Source organism: Cannabis sativa, chromosome 5, assembly GCF_029168945.1.
Source record: "Cannabis sativa cultivar Pink pepper isolate KNU-18-1 chromosome 5, ASM2916894v1, whole genome shotgun sequence".
Classification (NCBI taxonomy): domain Eukaryota; kingdom Viridiplantae; phylum Streptophyta; class Magnoliopsida; order Rosales; family Cannabaceae; genus Cannabis; species Cannabis sativa.
In genome coordinates this window covers 64,193,038-64,198,546 of record NC_083605.1, presented here as the reverse complement: position 1 = coordinate 64,198,546, position 5,509 = coordinate 64,193,038, and positions in this window count along the sequence as shown.

The window sequence follows — 5,509 nt, the reverse complement described above, 5'->3', positions numbered from 1 at the left end:
CAACCATTGATATTGACTTAGAAAGATATGACGGTAAGTTTATTATATCTTATCTAAGATCAATATCGGTCCCTTCCAATGTATACTCCATACATCCAATACTGGTAATGTAACACCCTAACTAACATAAGCGTATTACGTGATTTTCAAACATGCTGTGCAGCTCGTCGCTAATCAACGAGGTTTATGGAAAACGTGATTAATTAAAATTTTTGCTTTTTTAATTAAACTTATAAAATAATATTACAAAAGACTCGGGATCCCGATTACAAAATCATTTACAAAAAGATTTAACTGTTCATACAAAATAAATGTCGCCTAGCGACCAGTTACAAAATCAGCCTCGCTGTCCCGATGATCGTACGCCCCAGGCCTAACCGCCCCGACATGTACAATCTTCACAAGCTCGCTCACGGTCCATCAGCTTTAGCCTTGCCTTTACCTACACATAAACGTAGAACTGTGAGTCGACAGACTCAGTAAGAAAAGCATAATAATACTCATACATAATTCCCGGTCATGATCTGACGCCCATACCCCTGATCACAACCCTAACTGTCGTGTCCAACACGATACTGAGTCCCGCTACTGCCGTGTCCAACACGGTACTGAGCCACTACTGCCATGTCCAACATGGTATTGAGTTCTGAACGTTCATAGGGACGGTACTATTGACACGTAACAACCTGATCGGTCGAACAGGTCATACTCCGCCGGTCATACTCCGGCTCGTACCGACGTGTTACTATATCCTCCCGACGGCCGAACCGGTCCATACTCCGCCGTCGGTCATACTCCAGCCTGTACCGACGGGATACGTCAATAGTACGGAACCACCAACCAAGTGTCAGCCTGATCGGTCGAACCGGTCATACTCCGGCTGCTGGTCATACTCCAGCCTGTACCGACGTGACACGGTTGGATGGTTCAAAGCCAACATACATAACTAATGTAATCTAACAGGCTTCCTACATGCACGCTAAACATGTAATCTACATATGCATACTGTTATACTAATCTTACCTGGATTCCGAATTCAGGTGTGCCGGTCAACCTGACTGGAACTTTAACTGCGCGGCGAATTACACGCTCCTAAACCATAAAAATCACAACACTATAAGTGACACGCTAAATCACTTCCCGGGGACTAAAACTAGGAACTAAAAGTTTCCCTATCGATAAAAAGCATGGCAATACCCCCTAAAACATAAAAACGAGGAAAACTAGGGTCCCTGAATTTTCCCCAACCGATAGACCGGTTGCCCAACCGGAATTCCGGTTCTGGGAAAATTCAGATCCCCATCCGGAATTCCGGATGCACAACCGGAATTCCGGTTCCTCGCAGGCAGCAAACTCAAATTTTCACATCTTGCACATATAAACCCCAAATCACATGAAACCTTCCAGACCTGTTCTATACAACCCCTAGAACATTTCTAAAGCAACAAAACCACCCAGATTGCACCCAATCAAAAATCACCATGAGAGCTCAAGCTTTGAGTTCTAAACTCAAACTTGAGCAAACCTAGCTAGCATGCAATCAAATCCATCTAAACTTACATAAACAAGCTTAGAATAACTTCTGGAATCAATCACAAACTTCCACAATATCACAGCAACAAAACATAACCATTTCTTTCAAAAATCACATATTTTACATAGAAAAACCAAAGCTTTAAACAAGGTAGCAAGCATGCATTAAAACCTAGATAATCCATTCATTTTAAACCTAATTAAGCTTCTGAAAACAACATAAAAACACAGCAACAAACAGCCATCCAAAACTAACATGCAACCTACCATTTTCATCTTAAAAACTTAAAGAACAATAAGAAAGGATGAAGAAGACTTACTAGCAAATAGAGAACACTAAATCTGCTCAAAATGAGCTTGAATCACCAAGGAAAATTCCACTTCCTTGCTGCTCAAGGAGGGCCGAAAAAGGAGAGAGTGTTTGAGAGAAAAGAGCTTTTGAAAATTCTATTTTTTTTCTAAGTGTTGAGTTTTTTGTAAAAAGATGAACTAAAGCCACTTAACATAACAATTCATTTCAGCCAAATAAAGCATAAATAAACCTTTATTTTTCAATTAATAAATTAACTAAAAGACAAAAAGTCATTGGGGCAAAAAGACCATTTTGCCCCTCCACACTAAAACAACATAATTAACACTAAAGGGGTATTTTTGGGAAATTCTAAATTCCCGGCCATTCCCGACATTCCCAATGTCTAATAAACCGTCCCAAACTACTAACATACTAAGTTGTGATTTCTACGGAGCCAAACGCCGGGTTCAAAAATACCGGGCACTGGAAATGCAAAATATGAGAACTACTGAATAACATAAAATGCATTACTGAATTCAATAAATAACAGTATAAATAAATTATTTAAATAGCTATAAATAATTTTCATAATTAATCATAATTAACTGCTAATTTCCAAATTAAACTAAGCGGGCTTTACAACTATCCCCCCCTTAAAAGGATTTTGTCCCCGAAATCTAACCTGAATAACTCTGGATATTGAGCTCTCATATATGACTCTAGCTCCCAGGTGGCTTCCTCCACCTTGCTGTTTCTCCAGAGAACCTTGACCAATGCTATGGTCTTATTTCGAAGGACTTTATCCTTTCTATCCAGGATCTGCACTGGCTGCTCCTCATAAGTCATGTCTGGCTGTAGCTCTAGGCTCTCATAACTGAGTATATGAGAGGGATCTGAAACGTATTCTCTCAACATCCAGACATGGAATACGTTGTGAACTGCTGATAAGGCTGGAGGCAATGCTAACCGATTTGCCACTTGACCTATTTTCTCGAGGATCTCAAAAGGTCCTGTAAATCTAGGGCATAACTTGCCTCTTTTCCCGAAACGTTTAATCCCCTTCATCGGAGATACCCGTAAAAACACATGGTCCCCTACTTGGAACTCAACATCTCTGCGTTTCGGATCTGCGTAACTCTTCTGTCTGCTCTGTGAGGCAAGCATTCTAGCTTTTATCTTCTCTATTGCCTCATTGGTCCGCTGCACTGACTCTGGACCTAGGTATTTCCTCTCCTCTGTCTCATCCCAGTGGATGGGAGATCTACACTTCCTACCGTATAACAGTTCATAGGGAGCCATCCCTATCGTACTCTGATAACTATTGTTGTAAGAAAATTCTATCAACGGTAGATACTTATTCCATGAGCCTTCAAAGTCCATAACACAGGCTCTCAACATGTCCTCCAATATTTGAATTGTCCTTTCGGACTGACCATCTGTCTGAGGATGGAATGCTGTACTGAATTTTAGCTTTGTACCCATTGCTCGCTGCAAACTCTGCCAAAATTTAGAGGTGAACTTCGGATCCCTGTCCGAAACTATAGACTTCGGTACCCCGTGAAGTCTTACTATCTCTCTGACATACAACTCTGCCAGCTGATCCACTGTAAATGTTGTTCTAACCGGCAGAAAATGAGCAGATTTCGTAAATCGATCCACCACTACCCAGATGGAATCATACAAACCCGTGGTCCTAGGTAACCCGACCACAAAATCCATCGTGATATCCTCCCACTTCCATTCTGGTAGGGTTAGAGGCTGCAACAACCCTGCTAGTCTCTAATGTTCAGCCTTAATCTGTTGACAGGTGAGGCATCTCGATACGAATTCTACCAAATTCTTCTTCATACTGCTCCACCAGAAGTACGGTTTTAAATCTTGGTACATCTTAGTGGTGCCGGGATGCAAAGAATACGGGGTAGAATGAGCCTCCTCAAAGATCTCATTCCTGAGTTCCACACTATTCGGAACACAAACCCTAGCTTTATACAAAAGCATCCCACTGTCTGACACTGAAAATTCCTTGGCTTGACCAGCCAATACCTCATCTCTGATCTTTACTAAATCTAGATCCGTCATCTGAGCGACTTTTATTCTTTCCAACAGGTCAGATTGCAGCGTTAAGTTGTGAAGCTGACCTACCATAAATTCAATGCTGGATCTAACCATATCCTCTGCTAACTGAGGTGAGATCTGAACCGTACTAGCTACTTGCCCGGGACCCTTTCTGCTCAAGGCATCGGCCACTACATTGGCCTTTCCGGGGTGATATAGGATCTCACAATCGTAATCTTTCACTAATTCCAACCAACGCCTTTGTCTCATATTTAAATCTTTCTGAGTAAAGAAATACTTGAGACTTTTATGGTCGGTATAGATCTCACACTTTTCCCCGTAAAGATAATGCCGCCAAATCTTCAATGCAAAAACCACTGCGGCCAACTCTAGATCATGAGTCGGGTATCGCTGTTCATAATCCTTTAACTGACGGGAGGGATAAGCGATGACCCGATCGGCTTGCATCAATACGCACCCCAAACCCTGTTTGGATGCGTCACAATAAACTACGAACTTCTCCTTGTCTGAAGGCAAAGATAACACTGGAGCGGTAATCAGCCTCTGTTGTAGCTCCTGAAAACTAGCTTCACACTTATCTGAACAGATAAACCGCTGATTTTTCTTTGTAAGTTCGGTTAGGGGCATTGAAATTTTTGAAAACCCTTCCACGAACCTACGGTAGTACCCAGCTAAACCCAAGAAGCTTCTGATCTCTGTCACTGTCTTCGGTCTCGGCCAATCCCTGACGGATTCAATCTTCCCGGAATCCACCTTGATCCCATCTTTGCTCACAATGTGCCCTAGGAAGGACACCTGAGATAGCCAGAACTCACATTTCTTGAACTTGGCATAAAGCTTATGTTCTCGAAGCCGTTGCAGTACCATCTGAAGATGTAACTCATGCTCCTCTTCTGATTGAGAGTACACGAGGATGTCGTCGATAAACACAATCACACAGATATCGAGGAAATCCTTGAATACTCTATTCATCAAGTCCATGAATGCTGCAGGAGCATTGGTTAGTCCGAATGACATAACCAGAAATTCGTAATGTCCATACCTAGTGCGGAAAGCCGTCTTCGGAATGTCCTCCTCTCGGATTCTCAACTGATGATAACCCGAACGGAGATCAATCTTAGAAAAGACCGTCTTCCCCTGAAGCTGATCGAACAAATCATCGATCCTAGGTAATGGATATTTATTCTTCACCGTCAGCTTGTTCAATTCTCTGTAGTCGATGCACATCCTCATAGATCCATCCTTCTTCTTGACGAATAAAACCGGGGCTCCCCAGGGTGACACACTGGGCCGAATAAACCCTATGTCAAGCAACCCTTGGAGCTGAATCTTTAATTCCTTAAGTTCAGCTGGAGCCATTCTATACGGGGCTTTGGAAACCGGTTCCACCCCTGGTGCCAAGTCTATCACGAAGTCAATCTCCCGCTGAGGTGGTAACCCTGGAAGTTCTTCGGGAAAAACATCCAAAAATTCCCAAACCACTTTGATGTCCTCTGGCCGAATGGTATCTGGCCGAGTGGTGTCCACCACCACGGCCAGAAACCCTAAACAACCGCCATGCAATAAATCTCTAGCTGACATGGCCGAAATCACCGGGATCCGGGATCC